We start from the raw sequence: 27,523 nt of genomic DNA on the forward strand, positions 1-27,523 counted from the left end.
TTTTTCCCTCAGAACACCATTATTCAATTACTCCTGACAGGACGTGCTTATGTGGGGAATTTCACGGGGCATCATTTGGGTGCTTTCAAAGACAGGGGCGTAAAAGCTGAGTGATTCCAGCCACAAATACATAAATCTGGTTGAAGCTGCGAAAAGTTGTTCTCCGGTCTTGCAATAAAATATCGCACGCCTCGGCCAAGGAAGGATTAGCGGTAATGGAGCTGTGATACAAGAAAGTGTGCCACAATTTTCAAAGCCTCTTTCACAAACCGTATGGTACCAAGAATTGGATTATGAGAAACGCCAGAATCTGTGAATGGTTAGTCTCTCATGAACAAGCTCCATTACACAAACATGAAACCTAGGGCAATATTATCAAGATCGCTGCTTTAGCGGCAGGAAATTGCCGCTAAAGCGGCAATAAGGGGCTTGATAATATACCCCAAAGAATTCCAATAGAAGCCCAGGTTTGATGTCCTTCACACCAGAACCACGGCTTCTATTGGAATTCTGTAGGGCATATTATCAAGCCCCTTATCGCCGCTTTAGCGGCAGTTTCCTGCGCGATAATGTTATCGTCTGTTCTTGATAATATGACCCCTAGGGTTCAATCAGAAGGGGCCTGCCACTGTGCAACCTTCCCAAACCTGTACAGAGCCATTATGAGATTCCACACCTGGAACGGAAAAAAACGAGCAGAAATTGGTGTTTCATTGTTGGTTTTATGGCAGAGAACATGAGAGAGTGAGGTAGAAAACAGGGAAAAGGAAGAAAGCAGGGAGAAAAGAACCCCTGCTAGAATGAGATAAAGGGGAAGGTAGTGAATGGTGGGCGATGAAAGGGACATGAGGTGGGATCTGTGGTCAATTTTAAAAAAAAAAAAATAGTGTCAGGGTCCTACTCAGAAGGACACTACAGCTTGCACCGTCTGTTGTACCTGCCAGTGCTCCCAACGGCAGTGCCAACTCAACAACTGACCATCACACTTCTACAAGTGTGAAAATTCATAGTATTCCAGGCTTCCAAAGCAATAATAATGCTTGGCAAGCAGGTAGTAGTCATTATAAATGTAAATTGAATTGAAAAACAGCTATTGTTGTACCTAAATTAGGCAGACAGTGCCACTATGTGGCAGACTGTCATAAGCACCGGTACTGGCAATGACGAGCACCGGAAACCACCGGGTCTAATTAAGCACTGGGTGGAATCAATATAAGGCATTCTTGTTGCTCCAAAGCTCATAATCAAGATTCCGCAACTAGCTCTTTTCATTCACCAAATAAAGATCATGGTCTGACTTGTGATCTGCCTCCTAGTTTTCAACTTCAACAAACAGAACGGCACAACTATTTGAAAATGAGGAAATCTCTGCGTATATCAGTTCTTAGAAGTCATTGCTAAGTGAAATTTGTTTGAAAATGAATTCAGTTGTCCTGATTTATCAAAATTTGACACAGCCCAACACAGCAAGACAACTTGCTGTGCAGCGTCAAATGGAGATGGCAGGAATGTGCCACATCTAGCAAGATAAGGCACATTCCTGCACTCTCCTTGTGCTGACACACTTGTGGATACCTAACGCTGACGCAGGCTCCCTTGTGCCCTGGTGCAAGGTTGCCTGTATTGCAGGCTGGATTGTTTTTATGCAGGAAGGGTCACCTTCTCCCACAAGGACTATCCTCAGAGGCTGTCTCCTTTTTCTGTGAAATGCTGCACACTTAGAAAGAGGAAGCAACAGAGAAAATAAAGATATTTCTCCTTGTTGCACCTCAGGTTCATCAGTCTTTGCAAATCTGGGCATGTGCCAAAATACAAGGGCGAATGTGGGGGAACACCCATGCTACACTCATGTAAGGCGTTTCCGTGGCTCAGTGGCATAAGACAGGGCGCTATTTATCAAGTAGTTGTATAACACGTGCATCACGCAACTGGATGCATGCGCGATACAACTATTAAATATGATTTGTCGAACCTTGCAAGGTGGCCCTGAGTGGCTAGCTTAATCTGGAGTAACGCAACAGAGTGCAAATCGCAGCATTGCGGTACTCGGCCCAAGGGAGGCATTCTATGGGTGTTGCGTGGGTGTTCCCACGCAACACCCATGGATTTTGATGAATTCCCAGATCCACCATAAGTGTTTGACCTGGGACTGCACCAAAACTGCTACACCTCCCCAGGTGAGGTATTACAAGGGTAAATATGTTTATTTCTTCTCATTTATTCCTATATCTATGTGTGCTGCATTCTGCGACACTCATAGCAAGATGAAAATGCCTTGGGGGATCGTGTTTGTGTAGGAAGGTGTTTGGCTGGAATATCTGTCACCAAAAAAAATTCTGTGAATGACTTATTTTGCGTTTGAGACTCTTGCCTAATTTGTATTACCATTTGCATCCTGCTCTGTAGTTCCTATGCTTACCCTGGATATGTTTTAGCAGATGCATTCTGCAGGTGCCATGGGTCCAGTTTTGGAGCCACAGCTATTATTTTTCATTTGCCTGCTATTCGGAAATCAAAACATATACTGATGGAGAGGTGTTCTGGTCAGGAATCTTACGCACAATCTGGGTCCAGGTCTTCTGCTACCCAAGGTAGGGGTGACCATTTCCTGAAGTATGCAAAGCCACTGGTAATCACTTGGGCCCTGTTCCAGACCATTGCTATTTTGCACACCATGCCTCCCTAGTTTGGAGCCAGCCATATGCAAATCAGTCTATACACTGTTCCAATTGGAACAGTCCATTAACTGCCAGGTCAGGCCCTCCTTGAACCAGAACACAAGCAGCCCAAGATTCATTTGAGCTCATCAGTCAGGTATAACTTGGCTCCAGTGGCACAGTGTGCTCAAAATCAACCTTTGAGCATACCTGCCCCACTTAGGGTGTTGAAGTGAAGTATACAAAAGAGTGATGGATTAAATGCTTGAGTTTTTCTCAGCCACCGGTATAGGGCTTTGGCTTGCAGTTCAGGACGGACTGTCCCTATGAGGAGTATGGTAAGTACTGATTTACATTAGGCGGGCGTTTGTCCAGAGTGGCACTGTGTATGATAAACAATGGCCTAGAATGCTGCCCTGAGGGATTGCCTGTAGCTGAGATTATTTCAAACACTCAATCCATCACTGGTTATTGACACTATTTCCTGAAATCACAATGTTGTCACACAATGGAATATTTGGCAGGCAAGTGCCCTCCAGAATCTGCCCCCTTCAAAGACCTAAGGCAGAAAAATCCCAAGACATAAAAAACTCCTTGCTGGCTGAAGACCTCAAAGAATGTGAAGGAAAACAGGAATTAGGAACAGAACAATGGAATTCTTTCAGAAGGAAGAGTCAGGATCAGCAAGTGGAGGGAGCAAGAAAACAACTGAAGGAACATGGCTTTGTTGTCATCTTCTCTTTGACCAGATTGAAGCCATTATATAGCAAAGGAACAGGAAATGACATTAAACATCACAAGACAGGACTTATGATGGATGGAGTAAATCAGGAAGAAACAAGGTAAAATACAGACATTATTAAAAATGAAAAGAAAATTGAATGAATACTTGAACTGGAATAGCTGTGGAGTAAATTTAAAATACAGATGAAAAATCTCAGACAGCTGATTGCCATTTTGGAGCTGGAGGGGTGAGTAGAAGCAACCAGGCAGCCCCAGATGAGTGTGATTTGGAAACTGCAAATGTAGGCTTCTAGCTGGGTTTTATGATGCCCTGGATCCAAGACACCACTCAAGGTACTGCAGACCTTGTACACCCAGGTAGCTGAGATACTGCAGTTGCAAAAACAGGTTATATCTTCCATATCAGGGTATACAATTATTCTTCGAGACTCATGGACAGATTAAAAAAAACTTGTATGATTATTGAAGGCCACTTGTGAGTGTACTTTTCTCTACAGCTGTCAAGAAAGGGAATGCAAAGATTTTCACATGTTCGCCAATGACTAGGTTCAGGAAATGACTAAAAGTAATCTATTTATGAGTTCTGAGAGACTTGCACTTCAATACATGTATGGCTCCATTATGATAATAATAATCCCTATTTGTAAAGCACAAACATATCACCCCTTAAGGTTTCAAGGTGCTGGGGGCCGTCGGGGAGTTTAAGTGAGCTATTGCCCAGAGTCACATGATTCTGAGCTGCTGCCGGCGATCGAACCGTGATCCCCGTGCTTCGAAGTCAGCCGCTCTGCCTGCTGCCCTACACCGTGCATGATGGAGGTATTATAAGATTCAGAGTTATTTTCACAAAATCAAACAAGTTGCTGCATCATGAATAGGGGTGGTAGTGCAAAGCATAACATTTTAAATGCACTTACAGGTATTGGAGAGGGCACTGCAGCTGCACCATGCTACCAGGCTGGTGACTTGCCACTCTCTCTTGTGGACCTGAGCTTTTCTGTTTCTCCTCAATCTTTCTCCTTCCTGGACTCTTTTTTGTTTGTTTGTTATTAAAACGCATTTATGCAAATTACCTGGCAGCTCTACATGGATACAGGCCAACCTCCTCTTTTTGTGCTCACATGTATGCTTTTTACAAACAATTATTATTAAAAAAATGGCAGCTGGCCACCTTCAAACATTAAATTAAACTTAGAGTTCATTACAAAATGGCCGTTCATGCTTTTCAATGCATTTGCATGCTCTGCTGGTCCTGAAATGCATTTTTACAATGAAACCACTATTGGTATAACGGAATGGTGTTTTCTCAAACAAAAACCCATTTAGCTGGTCACTTGGCATATACATGCACTGTAAAGGCATGCCACATGTGCACACCAATAACTCCATCTCCTAATGTTTTATTTAGAAACAAACACTCAAAGATTAGCGCTTTGACCTGTTCATGCTTTGTGACATACACATATAGTTAAAAAATACATCCTGTTGGATGTCTCTTTAGAGAAGCTATTTAAAATTGGCGAAGTAACAAGGGGAGAGACTTCTTCATAATTAGTTAATGTAAATTCTATCCATGCATATTTTGAAATGGCCCAAAAATAAGTTTGTATATTACATTGATATATAACAAGGTTGTGCATCACAAAACAATAAGGGCCATATTTACCATTAAGTTACACAGTGCAGAAATTCACCTTGCATCACTGTGCTGCGTGACAGGAAAAGTGCAGGAATGTACTGTACTTAACAGTGTACAGCGCTTTCTGCCTTTTCTCAGGGCTGGCGCAAAATATGCTGCCTAGCGCTAGCCCATGGTGCAAGGGTGACTACATTGTTAGCAGGACTGTTGTTGTGCAGGAAGGGGCACCCTCCTGCACAAAAACAATTCCTTGATGCATTTTACTCTTTCTATGTGTGCTGCAGAAGGGGAAGAAAGGAGGAGGAATAAACATATTTATCCTTTCTATGCCTCACCTGGGGAGGGGTAGTAGTTTTGCCACATTCCCAGGACTCTCGCTTATGGTAAATCTAGGAATGTGTCAGAATCCATGGGTTTTGGTGGGAACATCCACCCATGTAACACCTCCCTGGAATGGAGTAAAGCAAACCAGTGATTTGTGCTGTGTTGTAATACTCTGGGGGCCCGATTCACAGAACTAACTTAAGACAAAATTCTAAACTTACTACCATTTTGGTATTCACAGAAGGCACTTACTCATTTTGGTATTCACAGAAAGCAGTTACTCATTTTGGTATTCACAGAAGTTAGGAGTCCTAACTTTAGGACTCCTAAATGCCTTCTGTGAATACCGAAAGTCCTAAAGTTAGGATTTTTCTCAGTTTAGGAGTAGTAAAGTTAGGACTCCTAACTTTAGGACTCCTAAATGCCTTCTGTGAATACCGAAAGTCTTAAAGTTAGGATTTTTCTCAGTTTAGAAGTAGTAAAGTTAGGACTCCTAACTTTAGGACTCCTAAATGCCTTCAGTGAATACCGAAAGTCTTAAAGTTAGGATTTTTCTCAATTTAGGAGTAGTACAGTTAGGACTCCTAACTTCTGTGAATACCGAAATGAGTAAGTGCCTTCTGTGAATACCAAAATGAGTAAGTGCCTTCTGTGAATACCAAAATGGTAGTAAGTTTAGGATTTTGTCTTAAGTTAGTTCTGTGAATCGGGCCCTATATTTATAAAGCCACTCCTGGCCAAGAAGGTGGCCTTGAGTAGCTTGATCAATCACATCTCAAGGGGTGCGTAACTGCACGGTGCTCATGAAACGTGCTGTTTGGCTCTTACTGTAACAGCATTTGTTGACCTCGCTACAGTAACTATCAATCACAATACATGAGAGTAAGACAATACAAAGAAAATACAATCCCAACAAAAACATAGGAGTGCATATCATAGCGAAACACAACAATTAACAACACACAACAATACGCCACAAAAACTGCAATAGTACAACAAAAAAGCACAGCAGCACACAAATGACTTAACATATCACTACAGCACAGCAACCTAGATATACAAAGTAATTCAGTCAAATACCATATAAAAGAACACAGCAACACAACAAATACATTTTCACCACAATTCTTGTCAGACATAACCACATCCACAGCTTGATCTGCCACAGAAAATATGTAATATCTCCCTTAATAGCTGTCTAAAGTACATACACTTCACTAGAAAATTCTCGAAGTTAGTGCATGAGCTACGGAAAGCACATGTCCGAGATAGGAATCAGTAGTTGCTTTACCTTCCCTCTTCCTTTCTCAGAGAAGTGCCATCTGCAGCTCACTCGCTAAGTCAGAAAATTTGCAAGTTAAGTGGGTGCACTAGACAGTGAAGAGTCTTTAAAACAGACAGTTTAGCTCTGTACCAGTGCACCTTTTCAGCGCATTGCCTAGAGTGCCACTTTTCTTATCGAAATACAGCCATATGAGTGCCTAGAGTGCCACTTTTCTTATCGAAATACAGCCATATGAACAAATCCCGGGGACTTTGATTTTCAAACACACTTCAGAAATGTAAATTGTAAGTAAAGCAATTTATTATAAAGATACCAACCAGACATCACCAGGCGCTGCAGCAATAATTAGCACTTGGAGCACAAAAGGTTGCAAATTGTTAGGAACACTATGCTAGAATACACAGCTTGATATGTCACACATCAATATTGCATATTGTTGCATTGGAACCATAAAAGGAAGAAGACTGAGGTGGGAGTAGTTACCCCAGTATGTTTTATATAAGGTCATCAGAGCCAACCAGTGGCACCTCACCTCAGCAACTGCCAGGCGTCAAATCCACACCTACAGCATATCATATCTCCTGGACAAGTGTGCCTGAGACCAAACCCCACACATGTCGTTCCCCCTTAAATAAATAAAAAGTGAACTGCCTAAAAGTAGATAAACCAAAACGATGAGAATAGGACAATCAACAAAGTCATAAGGAATCACGAACGTATGTAAAGCTATAACCAATTTCATTGGATAACATGTTTGCTAAGTAAATTGGTGTTAAGAGCAAGGAAATAAAGAAAATAATTAACACAAAAGTGTGCAGTGACACTAAATCAAAGCATTGCAGTTGTTAATGTGTTCTCTTATCATCAAAGTGTGACAGGAACTCAGGACAAATTCAGTTCATCACAACATCTTTACAAAGTGAAAGAATGTGTTTCTCTGATTTCATGTATGTGTCATGTGCCTTATTTTCATCTGTTCATACCACTTCTTTGCTCAAATGACCACACACCAATTCTTCCCACTACGGGGTAGTAAAGCAACCTTTTCCTTGTTGCAAACCTTTACACCACTGGTGTGTATCACACTGGTAAAAAAACATCAATATGCACAGGAGTTGATAACTTGGATGCTCTTCTTGCCACTAAACTAGGTTTCCTAGTCCTAATCCACCACCCCATAGACAAACATCATAAATCATTTCCCAGGCACGCCTTTGCATACGCACCTTGAACTTTTCCCCTCACATCCACCACATTCGTCTTGGCCCAGCCATTCCCTATTTAATTTAGAGCCAGGCCCACAATCCCTCAAAAGTACAAAGTGTGATATATATCAGTGGAGACATTGAATGTCATTCTAGAGGCTCATAACATGCCCACCACGACCGATTTCCAATTGAACTTGCTGGAAAATGCCACTTGTAACTAATCCATCAGACTGCTGTTGAACCGTTCTACCAAACTATTACTCCGAGGATGGTACAAAGATGTCTTAATGTGTTTGATGCCATAAATGTTTAAGAAACCTTTCGTGTCAGAGGAGAGTAGCTGTTTGCCATTATTGGTTACAATCTCATTGGGAAATTCTTCCCTAATAAATATTCTGTGCATAAATTCAATCTCCTATTTGGTATTGATATTGTTTACAAAACTAGCTTCAGGTCATTTAGACACGTCGTCTAACAGAACTATACTATATTTAGGATTGTGGCCTGAAACACTTATGGGACCAGTAACATCCAAGGCGGCTTTCAACCATGGGATATTAGACGAATCTACAGGTAAGATGGGCGATGGCACAGTAACCTGAAATGTTTTAATTGATATGAAAGGTCCACAATCCCTAACACAATTTTCTATGGCTTTATCAGTGCCAAGCCACAAAAGTATTTTATGCAACCTCCATTTAATGGCATAAATCACAATATGGCCCTCATACTCTAGTTCTAACAGCTTGCTCTTCAAGAAAGTTGGCACAACCATTGAGAAAGTCTACATAGAAAACCATCCTCACATATCAATTCAGATTGGAATTGGAATTGGAAGTACATTTGTAGAGCGCGAATTGCTGCCCGGAGGCGTCCAAGCGCTAAGAATACCAGTAATCCAACCAGTGGATCCAGAAGTAGGAGGGGAGCAAAGTTGAAATTTGTGCATACGTCTTGCCATCTCGAGATAAGTTCTTGGCACCCTGCGAACCTGAAAATGCCTACGCCATGATTTTCTTCAACAGTACATCTTTAGACAAAACATCTCTTCGTTCATTTTCAGATAAAGGCCGGCGTAATACATCTGTCTATTGATTGGTTTGACATACCCGTTCATTGTCCTCAAACTCCCACTCATGCTCTTCATTCAGTGGCATGCTGCATAGAAAATCAGCAATAATATTCCTGTTTCCGGAAACATATTCAATGGTGTAGTTGTGTTCTAGTAAATGGAACAACAGTTTCGGAATTGTAGGAGTGGCTTTTCTACTACTCTTACTACTGAAAAGATCAATTAAAGGTTTGTGGTCAGTACAGAGAATATAGAGTACTCTTCTAACATACATCTGAAAATACTGTGTGGGTCACCACAAAGACAAAAGCTCCTTTTCAATTGTTGAGTATGTGTGTTCGGCACCACAAAGAGTTCTAGAACCAAATGTAACTACTTCTTTATTACCATTTTCTTTTTTTTGCTGTATTACTGCACCTAAGCCAAAATGACTAGCATTGATAATTGTTAGAGTCGGGGATCTCTGGTTGGCGCAAGGTTGCCCTTGTGTCAAGCAGGAACCCTCTCCTCCACGTCAGGGCGCAGGATAACCCCTCGCGAATGACCCTTGCTCACCCTCTAGGTGCGTGGCGTGAGCAGCCAAGGCGATTCCTCAGGCGTTGTTGGTTAAGCACTTACAATCGTACACACAGTAAATACATCAATCCCCCCAGAAACGGACACCGGACTTGGATATATATAAAAATACGATTCTTTATGTAAAAATAAGGTATATATATCTCAGCAGACTTATCACAAGACCAATAACGTTTTCGCTAGGCCACCAGGTTATACAGCAGGCAATTGTTCTTGGTTCGTAGTTTCAAATGGATAGTTCGTAGTCTCTTTACTTGTAGTTCCAGTACTCACAGAGATCGGTTCCTGTGAACGGGGAAATAAGGCGTCGCGGGCCCCGAGCCCGATACTGGACTTCTTTTGTGATGTGGAGAGTCGGCACAGGTCGGTGCGACTCTCAGCTTGGGAAGTGTTCTTGGGTCCTCAATCAGCAGGTGTGGGCACGTAGGCAGGCGCGGCCAGTGACCCTTTAGCACGGCGGTGCAGGAGGGTCTCCACAGCGGGGGCGGCGCGGCCTGAGATGTCCGGGGATAGCGAAGCGGGGTCGCAGGGCACGGTCAGTGCAGCTGGATGACCCGGCGTAGATCACAGTCGTCAGACGGCTTCCGGCGGGAGGGGTGATAGCGCGGTCAGCGCGCTCCAGTAGCAGGCGGTGACAGGGATGCAGGCGGCCTGGCCCGGGGACAGAGAGCGGCTCGGGACGGAGCGGGGCTCTCACGGGTTTGAGGCAGGCGAGCTTCTGAGTGTCACGGCCCTAGGAGGGGCGATGAGGGGCGCAGTCTCTTTTCCAGCGGGATGCCCACACGGCTCGAATTGGAGGATGAGCAAGAAGCACAGAGAACCCACTGTTCCTGGGGTTCAGTTCAGGGGGCAAGCTCAGTTCAAGCCCTTGGAGAATGTTCAAGCACAAAGTAGCAAAGTCTTTTCAGTAAGTCTCTTCCTCTCCTTTCTCAGCAAGGCAAGCAGCAGGCCAGCTCCTCCGGCGTCTTCTTCTCCTTCTAGTCGGGCAGAGGTTCTTTGTGGTAAACAGGATTCTGATTTCTTAGGAGCCAGGCTCCTACTTTTATACCATGATTCTTTTGTTCTTTAGCGCCAGGGGGCCTAGGCCTGGCTCAGTCCAGTTCTGGAGCACTTTGTTATGGTGACTCTGCTCTTTCCTTTCAGCAGCAGGGCAGAGACATCAGCCGCCCCACAGGGGGTGGCGCCGGCTTTGTGGTGGCAGAGCACAGGTCTATTCAAGAGTCAAGGTGTACTCCTCCCACCCATCCAGGTGTAATCTCTCTACCCACCACCTGGCAGCCAACCTGTCTCTGGGGATTCCCCAACCCTGCTCCTTACTGTTGCTGGGCAGAACACACACACATACAGCAGAGGCGGACTGAGATGGTCAGGTCAGTAAATACTAACTTTCTAAAAGTAGTATTTACAAACCCAGGATATTAAAATAAACTTGACTACAAGAAGTATTTTATCATCCTGAGTTCAGGCATACTAAACTTGACACTTCTACCATGCTCTCTGAGTCCACTGGGGTCACAGCGTTGGCGTGATCCCAGCAGCCCATTCTGGCCTATGGAGAGCAGGTAGCCTTCAATAGTGAAGAACGAAAATGGCTGTAATTCACTACTAAGACATGCCACACACATCAGGGCATGTCCTACCTTATGCCTACAATGCACCCTGCCCTTGGGCCTACCAGAGGGGTGGCTAATATGTAGGTAAGGGAAGGTTTAGGGACTGGCAAGTGGGGGCACTTGCGCAGTCAGCGCGACGGTCCCGGACCGCGCACAGGGTCTGCGGTGGCAGGCCCTAGACACACTTTACAAGGCCGCTTCCGTGGGTGGCGCAACCAGCGCTGCAAGCCCACCAGCAGCATTGGCATTCACGAGCCCTGGCACCCCTGGTGCACTTTACTGGGGACTGACAGTGAATCCAATAAACCAATCGTGGACATCAATTACAGGTACACTTTACCTAGGGAGCACTTGCACTGCGGCACGGATTAGCCGTGGCGCAGTGCCCTGAGCGGACAACACCAGCAAAACAGTCGAGGCACACCATCAAAAAGTGGAAGGGAAACTCACGCCAAGGTGCCAGGTCTAACACGTGTCCCCTCCAGCTGAAATGTGGGGAGAACTACCCTTGCCCAGGGGGTTCCTCGTCACTAAGGCGGAAATACCTGGACAGACCGTCAGCGTTGGCGTGATCTGTACCAGGACGGTGTTCCACCGTAAAGTCCATACCCTGTAGGGAGATGGACCACCTCAACAGCTTCGGGTTTTCACCCCTCATTTGCATCAACCATCTGAGGGGCCTGTGGTCCGTCTGAACCCGGAAGTGAGACCCAAACAAGTAGGGTCTTAGCTTCTTCAGCGCCCAGACCACAGCAAATGCTTCTCGCTCAATTGCACTCCACCTACTTTCCCGTGGAAGTAACCTCCTACTGATGAAGGCTACGGGTTGGTCCCAGCCCTCCTCAGTCATCTGTGAGAGAACAGCCCCTACACCATGCTCTGAAGCGTCTGTCTGTACTAGGAATTCCTTGGAGAAGTCAGGGGCCAAGAGCACGGGCGCCGTGCACATGGCAGTCTTCAGGGTGTCGAAAGCTTTCTGACAGGTGTCAGTCCAAATCACGTTCCTGGGCTGCTTCTTCGAAGTCAGCTCTGTCAAGGGGGCAACGATCGTTCCATAGCCCTTGACAAACCTCCTGTAGTACCCAGTGAGCCCCAGGAAGGCCCTCACTGCGGTCTGCGTCTTGGGGGGTTCCCAAGCCAGGATGGTCTCAATTTTGGGTTGCAAGGGTGCCACCTTGCCACTCCCCACTTGGTGTCCCAAGTACACCACGGAACCCTGCCCGATCTGGCACTTGCTTGCCTTGATCGTGAGGCCTGCTCGGCGCAGCGCCATCAACACTTCCCAGAGGTGGCGCAGGTGTTCAGGCCAGGTGGCACTGAACACTGCGATGTCATCCAGGTAGGCGGCACTGAACGCATCCAGCCCAACCAGTACCTGGTTGACCAACCTCTGAAAGGTGGCAGGGGCATTCTTCATCCCAAATGGCATGACTCGGAACTGGAAGTGCCCATCTGGTGTAGAGTATGCGGACCTCTCTTTGGCCCCATCGGTCAAGGCGATCTGCCAGTACCCAGACGTTAAATCAAACGTACTGAGGAACCGGGCAGCCCCTAACCGATCGATGAGCTCGTCAGCTCTGGGGATGGGGTGCGCGTCAGTCTTCGTGACTGAATTGAGTCCTCTGTAGTCCACACAGAACCGGAGTTCAGGTGTGGCTCCCGGCGCAGCAGCCTTTGGGACCAAGACCACGGGGCTGGACCAAGGACTGCTGGAGGACTCAACCACCCCTAGCGCAAGCATTTTGGAGACCTCCTCCTTAATGCAAGCTCTGACCCTGTCAGTTACCCGGTAAGCCTTGTGCTTTACAGGTAAGCTGTCTCCTGTGTCCACATCATGGACGCACCAATCTGTGACACCAGGAACCAGGGAGAATCGGTCGGAAAACTGTCCCAGCAAGTGGCGGCAATCTTCCTGTTGTTCGGGCGTCAGGGTGGGTGAGAGGTTAACTCCATCCACTGACCCATCTTTCTCAGAGGCCACTAAGAGGTCAGGAAGAGGCTCGGTCTCCTCTTCCATTCCATCATCAGTGGCCAGCAGCATGCCCACTTCGGTCCTCTCTAAGTGGGGCTTAAGGCGGTTAACATGTAGGACCCTCAAAGGGTTCCTGGGAGTCTGCATGTCCACCAAGTAGGTGATAGGACTTTGGCGCTCCACAACCTCAAATGGACCTGTCCACTTATCCTGAAGTGCACACGGCTCCACTGGGGCCAAGACCCACACCTTTTGTCCAGGTTGAAGCTCTACCAGAGTGGCATTCCGGTCGTACCACCGCTTCATCTCCTCCTGGCTGGCTTCCAGATTTGCCTCAGCAAGTTGCCTGAAACGCCGAGTCTGGTTTCGGAAGGCCAGCATGTAACTATATACATTCTGGGGAGGTTTCCTGGGAGATTGCTCCCAGCCTTCCTTTACCAAACTCAGAGGTCCTCTTACCGGGTGACCATACAGAAGCTCAAAGGGGCTGAACCCTAGAGACTTCTGCGGCACCTCTCGGTAAGCGAAGAGCAGGCATGGCAAGAGGACGTCCCACTTACGCCTCATTGGACCGTCCAGGCCCATGATCATGCCTTTGAGGGTTCGGTTGAATCTCTCAACCAACCCATTTCCTTGGGGGTGGTAAGGAGTGGTGAACTTGTAAGTTACCCCACACTCCTTCCACAGGGATTTCATATACGTGGATATGAAATTGGTCCCCCTGTCGCTCACCACCTCTAGAGGGAATCCCACTCGGGAGAAAATTCCCATCAGTGCCCGTCCCACCACGGGGGCCGTCACTGTCCTCAGAGGGATGGCTTCAGGGTACCGGGTGGCATGGTCCACCAAGACCAGGATGAACCTGTTGCCCAGGGCTGTCTTGGGGTCCAGAGGCCCCACAATATCAATACCCTCTCGTTGGAATGGCGTACCGACCACAGGGAAAGGTTGCAGAGGAGCCTTGTGCTTCCCTCCGCTCTTACCACTTGCCTGGCAAGTCTGACAGGTTCTGCAGTAGGAATCGGAATTCTTGTGCATTTGGGGCCAGTAAAAGTGGGTGACAAGCCTGTCATAGGTCTTGTCCATCCCCAAATGTCCTGCTAACGGCACATCGTGAGCCAGCCCCAGTAGGAAGGTTCTGAACTTCTGGGGTACCACCAGCACACGGGCTGACCCAGGTTCAGCAGCCTTAGGCTCGGAATACAGGAGGTCACTCTCCCAGTACACGTAGTGTGTTTTGGCCTGAACACCATTGGCCTGGTCTGCAGCCTGCTGCCGCATACCCACGAGAGAAGGGCATTCTTTCTGCTCCCTGCAGAATTCCTCCCTGGAGGGACCTCCTTCTTGCTGCCAATGGGTCAGCTCAGGCAGATCTCCCAGTTCGGCAATCTGTTCCCCGGTAGGCTCCAGAGCATCCCCCTCAGGGTCTACTTCCTCCTGGGCCGTGGGAACTTCGGGGGCCGGTTTCCCGCGCCTCCTGCGCCTTCTCCCTAAGGCCGGTTCCTGGACCTCTCCCTCAGGCTCCAGGACCCTCTCAACACCCCTACTGGCTGCCATGGACCGGGTGGTCACGCACGCCCAGTCGGGTAGACCCACCATCCTCAGATGCGTGGTCTTCTCCACCTTTTCCCAAGGGGAGCTCTCCAGGTCGTTCCCTAGCAGACAATCTACAGGCATGTCAGTTCTCACAGCGACTTGTAGAGTACCAGAGACCTCCCCCCACTCAAAGGGAACTTGAGCCATTGGACAACGACTCTCTACGTTGTCAGCATTGACAACCCTACAGTAGGCATTGGGTACAATTTGCTCTTGAGACACCAGGTGTTGCCTCACCGAGGTCACGCTGGCTCCTGTATCTCTAAGAGCCTCAACCTTCTTTCCATTGATGGTCACCACCTGCCCATATTTCTTAGTGTTAGAGGGCAGGTAGGTTACAGGGACCATCTCACTGTCTCCTAGCGAGACTAGGGTCATCTGCCCGGGACCCCCACCCTCCTGGACTGCTACCTCCTCCCCAAAGTTAACACTAGCTACTTGCCGGGGTGGAGCACCAGTGGGTGCGGTCTTACCAAACAGGCGACACTTAGGATCAGAGGCAATGTGACCCGGGTCACCACACTTATAACAATTGAAGGGCCCCTTTGGAACAGGTCTACCTGTCGGGGCCCCGTTCTGCTGCGGGGGTGGGGGAGGCTGAGAACCCTTCTGCTGGTTCCCTTGGGAATTACTTTGGGGGCCTTTTTGGAACCCCTTCTGTTTACCCTTGTCCCCCCCACTCTTCTGCTGGGGACCCTGCCCACCTTTGGCGGAGTCTCCCACTTGACCCTTGTGGGCCCTGGTGCTGAGCCAGCGGTCCGCCTCCTCAGCAAGCTTCCTCGGGTTGGACAGCTTGCTATCAATCAGGTGCTGGCGTAGCTCAGGAAAACATTGACTGGACAAGTGCTCCCATGCAATTAAATCAAGCAGCCCTTGATAATCATTCACTTTGCTACCCTTCACCCAACCATCCAGCGCTCTGCAGAAAAAGGTCACATATTCCACATACGTACTCTCAGGGATCTTCTTGGTCTCCCTGAACCTCTGTCTATATAGCTCAGGAGTTAACCCATACCTGGTCATTAAAGCTTCCTTCATATGGGGGTATGAGGTTTGGAGATCTAAGGGTAAATCTAACAGTGTGTCCCGCCCTTCAGCAAGGAACCTTCCCCACAACCCCGCTCCCCAGTCTTTCTCAGGGACCCGGTGTGAGGACATGGCCACCTCGTAGGCCCTAAACCACTGCCCTATGTCATCCTTTCTGAAATACTCCTTTACTACATCTTTGGGGATGTACACCTTGGACTCTACCTGCGCTGGTGGAGTGCTGCCACCAGAAGGAGCGGTGTCCAAACTTTTCGCCTTCAGCTCCAACTCCTTCAATCTGATATCATGATCCATTTGGCGTTGTTGTGCCTCCAGGGCCAACTTCTGCTTTTCCATTTCCATTTGTCCTGCCAACTTTGCCATCTCCATTGCATGCGCCCTGTCGGCTGCCCTGTCTGCCAGCTCCTCTGGCGACCGGACTCTGCTGGGTTCCTCAAGGTTGTCGGGTGGAACGATGTCCCCCGCATTCCGTAGGTCTCGTGACTCCTTCCAGGCTCTCAACGCCTTGGTGTACTGGGGCTTCCTCTTGCATCCAGCATGGGGGACTCTGAATTGTACACTGTAGCCTTTCAATTGCTCCATCGTGTAGCCTTCCAGTCTCTCCCAATCCACCTCATCGATTCCAGAAATCACAGAGAGGGCCCTCCCAGCGGAGTGTGAGCCAGGCATGGTTGCAGTAATGGCAGATGTCTCAACAAAGTTCAACAATTACAAACCTGTGGCTGCGTTATTTGGTCTGCTCTCACTATCTGGTGATTAATAATTCACTGTATGCAAATTACAAGTGCAAATCCGAAATCCCAACCGCTGCCAACAATGTTAGAGTCGGGGATCTCTGGTTGGCGCAAGGTTGCCCTTGTGTCAAGCAGGAACCCTCTCCTCCACGTCAGGGCGCAGGATAACCCCTCGCGAATGACCCTTGCTCACCCTCTAGGTGCGTGGCGTGAGCAGCCAAGGCGATTCCTCAGGCGTTGTTGGTTAAGCACTTACAATCGTACACACAGTAAATACATCAATCCCCCCAGAAACGGACACCAGACTTGGATATATATAAAAATACGATTCTTTATGTAAAAATAAGGTATATATATCTCAGCAGACTTATCACAAGACCAATAACGTTTTCGCTAGGCCACCAGGTTATACAGCAGGCAATTGTTCTTGGTTCGTAGTTTCAAATGGATAGTTCGTAGTCTCTTTACTTGTAGTTCCAGTACTCACAGAGATCGGTTCCTGTGAACGGGGAAATAAGGCGTCGCGGGCCCCGAGCCCGATACTGGACTTCTTTTGTGATGTGGAGAGTCGGCACAGGTCGGTGCGACTCTCAGCTTGGGAAGTGTTCTTGGGTCCTCAATCAGCAGGTGTGGGCACGTAGGCAGGCGCGGCCAGCGACCCTTTAGCACGGCGGTGCAGGAGGGTCTCCACAGCGGGGGCGGCGCGGCCTGAGATGTCCGGGGATAGCGAAGCGGGGTCGCAGGGCACGGTCAGTGCAGCTGGATGACCCGGCGTAGATCACAGTCGTCAGACGGCTTCCGGCGGGAGGGGTGATAGCGCGGTCAGCGCGCTCCAGTAGCAGGCGGTGACAGGGATGCAGGCGGCCTGGCCCGGGGACAGAGAGCGGCTCGGGACGGAGCGGGGCTCTCACGGGTTTGAGGCAGGCGAGCTTCTGAGTGTCACGGCCCTAGGAGGGGCGATGAGGGGCGCAGTCTCTTTTCCAGCGGGATGCCCACACGGCTCGAATTGGAGGATGAGCAAGAAGCACAGAGAACCCACTGTTCCTGGGGTTCAGTTCAGGGGGCAAGCTCAGTTCAAGCCCTTGGAGAATGTTCAAGCACAAAGTAGCAAAGTCTTTTCAGTAAGTCTCTTCCTCTCCTTTCTCAGCAAGGCAAGCAGCAGGCCAGCTCCTCCGGCGTCTTCTTCTCCTTCTAGTCGGGCAGAGGTTCTTTGTGGTAAACAGGATTCTGATTTCTTAGGAGCCAGGCTCCTACTTTTATACCATGATTCTTTTGTTCTTTAGCGCCAGGGGGCCTAGGCCTGGCTCAGTCCAGTTCTGGAGCACTTTGTTATGGTGACTCTGCTCTTTCCTTTCAGCAGCAGGGCAGAGACATCAGCCGCCCCACAGGGGGTGGCGCCGGCTTTGTGGTGGCAGAGCACAGGTCTATTCAAGAGTCAAGGTGTACTCCTCCCACCCATCCAGGTGTAATCTCTCTACCCACCACCTGGCAGCCAACCTGTCTCTGGGGATTCCCCAACCCTGCTCCTTACTGTTGCTGGGCAGAACACACACACATACAGCAGAGGCGGACTGAGATGGTCAGGTCAGTAAATACTAACTTTCTAAAAGTAGTATTTACAAACCCAGGATATTAAAATAAACTTGACTACAAGAAGTATTTTATCATCCTGAGTTCAGGCATACTAAACTTGACACTTCTACCATGCTCTCTGAGTCCACTGGGGTCACAGCGTTGGCGTGATCCCAGCAGCCCATTCTGGCCTATGGAGAGCAGGTAGCCTTCAATAGTGAAGAACGAAAATGGCTGTAATTCACTACTAAGACATGCCACACACATCAGGGCATGTCCTACCTTATGCCTACAATGCACCCTGCCCTTGGGCCTACCAGAGGGGTGGCTAATATGTAGGTAAGGGAAGGTTTAGGGACTGGCAAGTGGGGGCACTTGCGCAGTCAGCGCGACGGTCCCGGACCGCGCACAGGGTCTGCGGTGGCAGGCCCTAGACACACTTTACAAGGCCGCTTCCGTGGGTGGCGCAACCAGCGCTGCAAGCCCACCAGCAGCATTGGCATTCACGAGCCCTGGCACCCCTGGTGCACTTTACTGGGGACTGACAGTGAATCCAATAAACCAATCGTGGACATCAATTACAGGTACACTTTACCTAGGGAGCACTTGCACTGCGGCACGGATTAGCCGTGGCGCAGTGCCCTGAGCGGACAACACCAGCAAAACAGTCGAGGCACACCATCAAAAAGTGGAAGGGAAACTCACGCCAAGGTGCCAGGTCTAACAATAATGATTATGATAATGTGTTTAGTGTTGAATGGTCTCAAGGGTTTGGTGCCAACGATGTCCCTTTTAACTTTATCAAAAGCTTTCTGATAAACTTCAACCCATTCATACAACAAATATTTCTATAATAAGTTCGTTAATGGGTCAGGAATATCAGAAATCCTAAAAAGTATCTAAGCTGATCCTTGTTCATTGGGGCAGGTGCATCATTGATGGATTTTATACATTTTATCTTTAGTTTAACACCTTCAATAGAAACATGATAGCACAAATAATCCATTCATGGAGCATTCTCTGCAGTCTGGAATAATGTTGTTCCTCATAGCGACCGTGGTGTAATCTGTTGTCTTTGAAATATAAAATCCCATCATAGTCTATAACATCTCCTTTACTAATTTTAAAAGATCAACAAACGTCAAACCAAAGGGCAAGCATTTATACCAGAATGCTAGCTTCAGTTGTACAAAGAAGATGATACCTCAAGCATTCACATAGTACTACATGGAGATAAGCAGCAGACATACACAAACTGGTGAAGATAAAAGCATTTTCGATTGTAGACAGCATTTCAAAGATGTTAGATAAGAGTTCTCTATCCCGCCAGACATTCTGGTTGGGTTCACACAAATGTAGGGATTTCTCACCCTTGCATGCTAAAATAAATGGAGCAAGCCATTTGGACCACTCAATCGGTTTAATTGCAGCCAATTTAGTGAGGTTATCTAATTCATTGTGTAAGTAATTTCTCAGAGATAAACGTACTCCACTCAGTTTCTGAACAATGGGGGCAGCCATTTTCTTTAAAATGCTTCTTTCTTGGAACCCTGTGAGCTTAAGGTTGTTTGAAGGCAGAGCAGGAAATGTGTTTATTCACTGACTCACAGATACCACATCCATGCATGTGAATTGGGATTTCGATATAGCACAATTGGGGTGATTCGGGTCCAAAACCATAACTAGCTCCCCTTCGTCATTCCAATCCAACAAATTGGAACCCTCTTTTGCAGCATAAATGATACACATAGCTCTCTTACCTTCAAATTCAGAAACACTTTAATTTTCCCCTTGGACCTTAATTTTTTTTCCCTACCATAATCAAAATTCTTGATGCTAGAAGGCTTTAACTCTCATGGGCTGAGTGTCCTCAAAACCTCCAGACCAATCAATGTAAAAGGAAAACCAAAGCCAGCCTTGAGTTGCACAATTCAATTTATTCTTGAGGACATTCCAGTATGGAGGGTTCCTTTTGCATGATTTTAACAAGAATACATAAACATCACTAAACATATCCCTGTTCCCATGTGACTGTTTCAATATCAGTAATGGTTAAAACTAAATCATTGTGGTCACAAACATTTGGTTTACAGTCATCAAGTTGAGCTTCAGTTGATTTATATATGCGTCTACACATCGTAACAACATGAACTCTGCAATTGCACTTGAGATAGGTCTGAGTAAGGCTGGACATCACTTTGCAGAAGCTATTTGCCACTTGCTGCCTAATCCATAGCATGAAGAGTTATTAGTAACTTTCTTGACCTCACATTAATGTTCTGGTTTGTTCCACTTCCCCTTTACATTCATCCTTGTATTCTTGCTGTCCCACCCAATATATTTTTTTCATTGGAAGGAGACGTGCCAGTTGAGATCCATAGTTACTTTTAAAATAGGCACCAAAATTCTCAATGGCTCTGGCAATGTTCATGGCAGACTTAATATCTGCAAACTCAGTAAAGACCAATCTTTCTTGTACTCTTCAATTGCTGATTCTTTTAATCAGTTTATGCCATAGAATCCCATCTTTTAACTCATGATAATTGCAAGTAATAGCCAGCTTTCTCAAAGCAGATGCAAAAATATTAATTAATTCTCCTTGTTCTTTACTTCTTTGTAAAAATGCGTGTCTCGCAAGAACCACGTCCTTATGTGGCATAAAGCTCTTGCCCAGTTTCACGATGACGGAGGCATGCTCTTCAATTACTTTCATAAGTGCCTCCTCACCAGAAGTACCTTCTTGGTTCTCTTAAAATGTTACCTCTAGTAAAATTAAGGTTTTTAGAATAGATCTGCCTTCAGGACATAGATTGTGAAATAGTAGAGCCTTTTTCGTTTTGATAGTAAAAATATCACCATTGATGGCTTCTACGTATACTTCGAATGCATATCTCCATCTAGATCAATCCAAAGAAGGTTTACCTGGATCTGTTAAGCAAGAAGGAGCAGAAATTCCTTTGATAATAGAAATATGGACAGACTGAAATGTCAAACCAGTGTACGACCCAATAATTAAAGAAGAATCCCACAACAACAGAAAACAGAATGAGTACTTAGAACATGGAATTGCACACCTGCCTGCATTTATATAGCAAATTTACATAAACGATTAAGGTGCAGGAAGCAAATATTTTCTTGAAAAGATGGTGTCTGCATGCAGGAATATAAAGTCCTAGGTGTGCACTGTGGAGTAAAATCAACCCAATCCAAGATGGCACCGAAGTCTAAACCATTCCAAGAAGGCACCGGTGAATCTGAGTATGCATGTGACTCGTAGGTGAATAACACAGTACTGGTAAATAAGGAAGGCTAGTAAGAGGAGTGATGTGCTCCTCTCCTTCTAAGAATGAGGCAGCCGAGAACATTCACTGGACAGGCCCAACATAAGATCATTTGCAGTTCGGACACAGATGAAGCCAGAACATGCCAGAGGTAGCAAGTCAGTTGTCAGATCCGCTCGTTACCACTAGAAGAAAGAAGACCGAGAAACCAGTCATTACCATGGTACGTTTATTTAAAGATAAGGCCAGTGCACCCGACCACTGGCACCTCGCCTCAGCAATTGTCAGGCACCAAATCAACACATCCATTGTGATGCTGTATCCACGTACACAAGTGTGTGCGAGGCCAAACCTCACAACTTATGAAGCGTATCATAGACCAATTTGTGTGTGAAAATGCTGGATATTTCACTTTTCAACTATAAAATGTGCCGATTTTGTAACTGGGTTTTGAATCACTACCCTGCTGGAGAAGATATTGGGGATCCGATCCCTCCAAGGGACTCTCATCTAGAAAAAGAAACAGACATGTATTAGTAAAAAGGAAAGAAAGACTTTGCTAGGATAATTTGGACAGAGAGGTAGGACAGAACAGAAAGGGTTAGGAGAAGAGAGGATAGGATAGGATATAAAGAGCAAAAGAAAAGGCAATGGATTGTCCAATAGGAAGAGAAAAACAGAACACAGGAACAATGCAGGATGCCAAAGCACCTGCTGTCAAGACCCCCAATGTCAGGATCACATCTAGTTTACAAAAGCTCTTTACATACCTGAGCCACTCTGAGCCAGGTCACCAATTGCATTCTTCATGTGCTGCAGCATCGATTGTCAAGCTGCTTCCATTTGGCAGGGCAACTATATGCAAAAGACGAGCTGTTGCCTTATACACTTCAATGCCCCTTATTCTGGGGTCAAATGTTGTCCTGCTATGTTGCCTATCCAGAAAAGGCATCTTGGGCAAGGCCTGTCAAGTCACCTTGCTGTGTTGTGTTACAGGGAAAGGGCAGGAATGTGCCATATTCAAAGAATATGGCACTTTCCTGATTTTGTTTCTCTGCACCATATTGTTGGCCAACTCAGGCACCCTTGCACCATGGTGCAGGAGTGCATGTGTAGTAGGGAGAATTGTTTTGTGTAGGAAGGTACACCTTACTGCACAAAAACAAACCCCTGCAGCATTTTCTCTTTCTGTGTGTGCTGCAGAATACATCACACATAGAAATAGGAAGTAATACAGAGATATAAATTGATTTCTCCTTGTTATGCCTCACCTGAGAAGGCGTGTCATTTTAATATATTCCCAGGTCTACCACTTATGGTAAATGTGGGAAAGCATCAAAATCCATGGATGTCGCATGGGAACACCCATGCAACAGCCATGGAAGCCTTCCTGGTGCAGAGTAATGCCACGCAGCAATTTTTGCTGCCCTGCGTCCGTTATTCTGGATTTATGAAGCCACTCAGGGCCATGGAAGGTGGCCCTGCATGGCTTCTTACATCACATTTTGGGCTTGCATTGTGTAGGAATCACTTTATGTGGTGCAAGGGCAAAGCAACCCCACTCACAAATATGCCCCTAACAGTATTACCAGCTTTGCTCCAGCAAATAATCTGAGTTATCCTGAAATGTCGTAGCAGCTTCATGAAAGTGAAAAGCTGGGTACCCCTGTGGAAAGTCAAAGCACTTCATACTATTTCATGGAAATAAACATAACCGGAGAGGTAAATTGGTGGTAGGAAACCAATAGAGGGTGTTGGCTCCTACAATAAGAAAATCCTCCAAATCTTGCACCAAAGATTTGACTCAGAAAGTGTACTAATTAGGAAGAGTATATTGTGTTAAATGGAAACTTAGTATTGTCAATTAAAGGGACAACTTGAGGTTGTAAGCCAAGTTAAGAAGAGAAGGAGGCAGCACCCGAAAGAAATAAGACACAGATTTGAGTTAAAGAAGAAAATAAATACAAGACAAACATTATATTCAGATTGTTCCTCTTTATTTTTCCCTTTCTTGGTTTTATTTTTTTCTCTATTTTGTTATTTAGGTTTGTGTTAATTGTCTCTCACTTATCTCTCCTTCGGCTGAATACAGACTTCATTCTTTCTCTGAGGCTCAATCGCTGCTAGTGGGAAAACTGGGAAAATATTGACCAGACTGGGAGAAAGAAGAACCGGAAAAGAAGACAAAAGATCTGTTTTTTTGAGAAATCCATAATATAGCAAGCCTTTTCCTTTGCTGCTGAACCAAAACAACCCTACAGTTACATCATATTAAATATCCTTTGTGTAATACATTCATTGATTATGCACAAGAGGACTTGTGTACATAGTAACATGTCTATTTTTCAATAAACTACTGTTAAATAAATAGAATATTTGCACAGAGTTGGAAACTAAGGGGCAGATATTCTAGCATTTGATGCAATGCAACACAGCCAGACAAATGGAGAGTGTAGGAATGCACCCTATTTACTAAGATATTACACATTCGTGCTAGCACACTGTGTGCAGCCAGGAGCCAATATAGGCACCCTTGTGCACCTTGGAACAGGCACCCTTGTGCACCTTCCTGCGCAAAGCAATCCTCAGAGGCATATTACTCTTACTATGCATGCTGTGGAATGCACCAAACATAGAAAAAGGACATACTGAGATGAAATAAGGATATTTCTCTTTGTTACTCTTCTGTTGGTATGGCATAGCATTTTGACTCATTCCCAAGATGAGTGCCCTCAGTAAATTTTGGAATGAGCCAAAATCCATGGGTATAGGCATGGAAAATCCCACACTTCACCCATGGAATGACTTTTGAGGGCAAAGTAACGCAAGGCAGCAATGTGCTAGTGTTAAGAGACCCCATCCCCCTCGACACAATCTTTTCTCTGCCTGTGAGGACACAAAGCAAGTCTCCTGTGCCTCCATCTGAATAGAGCAAAATTATCCTCCTGCAGGGTAGGAACACAAAAGTTTCTGCTTGGCCATGCTCTTGTGCAGCTGCCTCAGCAGAGGCATCCCGGCGCTCAAAAGCAAGACTGAAGAACAGGATCAGCCACTTATATCTACACTTAACTGAGAAGCCAGTTTTTTAAATCTTTCCTGAAAAAGTGTTCGGACTCAGCCATGCAAAAATGGATAGGCTAGGTGTTCCAGAGCTTGGCTGTCAGTGCCAAGAAAGACCTTCCACCTCGATAAACCTCTGCAAACCTCAGGATGTGCTAGAGTCACAAGTGATCAGATCTCAAGGTTCTCTTCTGACGGTACTGACTAAGCCTATTTCTCAGGTATCATGGACCTTTGCGCCAAATGGCTCTGAATGACAATGTCAGGGCTTTAAGCTCAACCCTCTTGGCAACCGGAGGCCAATGAAGCTGCTTCAAATGAGAGGAGATGTGATGTTGAAAGGGAGCCTGTTGAATCAACCTGCCCACAGCATTGTATAGTATTTGGAGATTACGAGTCAGGATATCTGGAAGACCCAGATATAAGCGGTTAGCTTAACCCAAATGCAATGTCACCAGCAAATAGATTACTATCTTTTGGGTTTCTTCTGGAAGAAGATGCAATTAATTCCTGACTGATCTTAACTTCAGAAAGCAGGACGATGACATCTCCTAAATTTGGGTAGCAAAGGCAAAGTGAGAGTCAAACATAATCCCTAAATTCTGGCTGTAGATGTCCATCCATTAGGCAATGTATTTTCATTACTCTTTGAAATTGAGAAAGGCTGCTTCTGAATTGTCTATAAATGAAAACACAAGATGTGTGTCATCTGCATACGAAAAACAACCTTCACTCCCCAGGTTTTAATAACAGTGGCCAAACGGGCCAAGTAAAGTTTGAAAAGCAGTGGACTTAGAGCAGAACCCTGTGGCACCCCACAAACCAAAGGTATGGGCAAAGATGAGAATGGACAAAGGAAGATCTGTTGAGATTGATCTTCTTAAAAAGATCGTATCTATGACAGCACAGTGCTCTAAAAAGCCAAAATGGCTTAATCTATTCAACAAGGTAGAATGTTCTACCATGTTGAATGCGGCCCATAGGTCTAGCATCACTACCATGGTGGTGGCACTGCCATCAAGAGCCTATATGATAGTTTCAGACACTTCCAGTAGAGCAGTCTCCGTGCTTCAGCCTGCGTGGCAGCTAGATTGAGTTTCATCGAGCCAGCCATTAGCTTCTACAAATGAAGACAGTTGGCTATAAACCAGTTTTTCTAAGATCTTCGCTGGTGCAGGTAGCAATAAGATGTGTCTAAAATTGCTGAGCACCCCATGGTCCGCATTGGGCTTCTTTAGCAGCGGCAATAGAAAAGCCTGTTTCCATAAAACAGGAAAAATGCTGGATGCCTGTTGAGAATAGGATTTCAAATGAGGGCAGGCAGTTAAGATAGTAAGTATGCCAGGCTGACTCCAGAGAGACTAGGAGATAGGCTGTTTATCAATACAGATGCTGTCATTCTGCCACAGTGGGGCTTGTTTGTGTAGCCATGCATTGCATTTGGACAATTTGCTTGATGTGTCAAAGTCATGATCATGGCCTGTATGATGAGATTGGTAGGACAGAGCTGTGGGGGTCCTCAGGCATGTAGTATGTGGACGCCTGGACCTAATCTCATTATGAGGTGTTGTATATGAACAGAGAGGGGGCCGACGACAAGGCCAGGGTAAAATAGACTAGGTGAGAGAGACATAGTTCAGTGTAGTAAAGTTACAGACTCAGCAGGCTCAGGCTTCTAAAGCATATATGGGCAATTAGTTTTGAGATTTTCAGCCATAGCCTCATATTCCCCCATATGAAACATTTAATGCCTTTGACAATTTCTCGAAGTACGGATAGCCGAACCTCCAGTGGTATCATTCCCTGCATGTACACGAAGCGAGGGACAGCAATAATTTTCGCCTCCTGTGATCTTACCCATGGGGAGAGACTGAGGTGGGTCCATTGGCATATTTCAGCTTGGATACAGCTATTAGTGGGTCTAGAATATCCATTATCATCTGCTTGGGCCGGGATTAATGTGAGGGGTGAGAAGGCAGCCATGTTGTTTACATCTATTAATTACAAAGGAGTCTAAAAAGAAGTTATCGCAGATGACGCATGCTGTGGGCATCTCTTACAGTCATTGGACTTTGCAGATGAAATCTTCACCAAGTTCGAACTGCTGAAGCATCCAGAAAAGGTAGGGCAATTCGATTTGGTCAAACGTCTTCTCGGCATCTATGGAAAGGGCAACTCTCTTGTCCTGTGCATCTTATGAGAGCCATCAGATGTGAGAGAAGGTATGAAGATGGTTGTGGGATGTTCTTTGGAGCACTAATCCCACCTGGGAGTCATTCATCAAAGTGAGGATCACCGGCCATTTGAGACGCTAATATCACCGGCAGAAGTTTCATATCAGCATTAAGCAAGGATATAGGGCAATAACAGTCACATTGCAATGGGTCTTTCCCAGGTTTGGGGAGGGCCATAATAAGTGCCCTGTTGGAGAGGTATGCTAAGCTGCCTGTCTCCTCAGCCTCCTTGAATGCATCATAGAGGAAGTCCACCGCAAACGGTTTGGCCATCTGTAAAATTCCCCCAGTAAGCCTACTTCCCTCAGAAGCTTTGTAATAAGAGAGACTGGTAATGGCCAACAAAATTTCCTGTTTTGTTATTTCACCCATCAGAAGGGTTTTTCCCTGGTCGTTATGAGACAGGGGTCAGAGATCCCCAAAGAAATGGTCTTCCATACTGGTTCCATCCCCAGCCTCCAATCTTTAGAGGCCGGTGTAGTAGGTTGCTAAGGTATCAGCGATCTCTCGTCGGTCCTTACCAGCGCAACCCCAGTCATGTAGAGGTCCAGGATGGTCATCATGGTCTTTTGCTGACACAATGGTGTGGCTAATAAGTGGACCGCTTTTTTGCCTTGCTCGTAATGTTGAGCTTGTAGGTGGTGTAGCATGTATTTTGATTTAGAAGTGAAAAGTGAACTTAAATCCATTTTTGCCTATTCCATGTTTCACCTGGCGGTAGCCTTGGGGCTTTGGAGGTGCGACCTCATCACGTAGGCAATGTCCTTTTCTAGGGCTGCCTGGTGGTCCAACCTAGTTTTATTAGTGATGGCGAAGTGTCTAGAACATTCGAGGGGACATGGCCGAACCCTTATTATTATCCTGGTAAGTAGAAAGATTAGATTTTAAATGTGTTCAGTCTGCTGGCAT

The sequence above is a fragment of the Triturus cristatus genome, chromosome 5_2, assembly GCF_964204655.1.
Source record: "Triturus cristatus chromosome 5_2, aTriCri1.1, whole genome shotgun sequence".
In the NCBI taxonomy this organism is placed as follows: Eukaryota; Metazoa; Chordata; class Amphibia; order Caudata; family Salamandridae; genus Triturus; species Triturus cristatus.